Raw genomic sequence first — 1,412 nt, 5'->3', positions numbered from 1 at the left:
TTGTTGATGATCATACTATCCATGCCTCCAGTTGTCAGTATGTGGCCCTTCCAATCAAGTGAGCCAACCCTTAATCTGTGTCCTCGTAACGTTCTCAGCTGTATAGAAAGAAAGATGTTAGACTTGTGATAATAATCAGACTAGAAGAAGGAAGACAGATAAAGAAACCACCTACCAATTGGCTAGACCCCTGCAAGGTGTCCCACAGCTGAACGGGCGAATTATTCAAGGTAACTGCAAGTTGTCTTCCATCGAGTGACCAGCTGACGCTAGTCACCGGCCCAAAATTATCACCAACCGTGAGAAGGTCAGTAGTCGACCCATCAGAAGCATCCCACAGATATACAAAATTCCCTAACCCAATGGCAATAACATTACTGCTCCCCCAGTCTAACAAATTGAGATAAAAATCATCTAGGAAGTCAGGAGCATTCAGGGTCCTCTCCGCAGACTATTAACAAGCAAAAAGTTGTCTAAGTTAGAAACAAAAAGCCAAGATAGCACATATATTTACACACCTAGGAGATATGGTTGGGCCTAGAATCATCTATCATACAATCATCATTTACAACACAGAATCAACAAGAATTAAATCAAAAAAGGGAAAAACTTACATTTACTTGATTTTTTTGTTACGAGGCATGCTGTTGTACATTTTCTTGATTTTTTTTGTTACGAAACGACAAGGATTGGTACGCAACAATGATGAGAGAGAGGGGAAATTTGGGTTCAGGAGAGGGATTGGTTTGGGCTGGGGTTTGCTGGCTCTTGTTGTTGAATTGGGCTGCTAATTTAATTGAATTTTGGGGTTATTTTTAAAATATAGGGACCCAATTAAATTTATAATTTAGCTAAATCCATTTAATTTTCGGCCAAATTGAAAATCAATTGGTCAATTAAATTGCAATTGTGCTAATGTGATTTTAATTATGGCCAAATTTAATTCAAATTCGATATGAATTAATACTTCATTTAATCGTGGGCTTCTTGATTTAATAAAATCAAATACATATTTATCCAAATAAATTATTTTTGAGAATAAACTATATTTCAATCAAGATTTTAATCATTTAAATTTATTTTCAAGAAAATCCTTAATTAAAATTCAATATTCCATGAAATAAATATTTAAGCAACAAAATTATATAATTTCGTATAATCGAATACGATAATATATAATCGCTACTTAAAATGGCAAAATTATCCAAATAAATACTTTGAAAAGCTTTTCATTTGGGAAAAAATAAATATAGTAATTTTATTTCAAATTGAAGAAACTCATAACCAAAACCAATTTAGTCGGTTTTTGAATTTCTAACACCAAACCAAACCACAAAAAGAACATAACCGTCGGTTTGGTTCGGTTTTTTGATACTTTCGGTTATTGACTAGCCTACTCCAACCATCTCTAG

General features: G+C 33.8%; 1 long non-coding RNA gene across 1 annotated transcript; it reads right to left on the bottom strand.

Moving 5' to 3' along the window:
• Positions 1-3: 3 nt before the first annotated feature.
• On the bottom strand, positions 4-774 carry LOC124890669. The gene is made up of 2 exons (XR_007049266.1): positions 615-774; positions 4-451 (listed from the first exon to the last, which is right to left on the bottom strand). It is a non-coding gene; the product is annotated as an uncharacterized LOC124890669 (long non-coding RNA).
• Between the last annotated feature and the right edge of the window lie 638 nt (positions 775-1,412).

This window comes from Capsicum annuum, unplaced genomic scaffold (genome assembly GCF_002878395.1).
Source record: "Capsicum annuum cultivar UCD-10X-F1 unplaced genomic scaffold, UCD10Xv1.1 ctg21856, whole genome shotgun sequence".
In the NCBI taxonomy this organism is placed as follows: Eukaryota; Viridiplantae; Streptophyta; class Magnoliopsida; order Solanales; family Solanaceae; genus Capsicum; species Capsicum annuum.
This window is presented reverse-complemented; position numbering and strand designations above follow the sequence as displayed.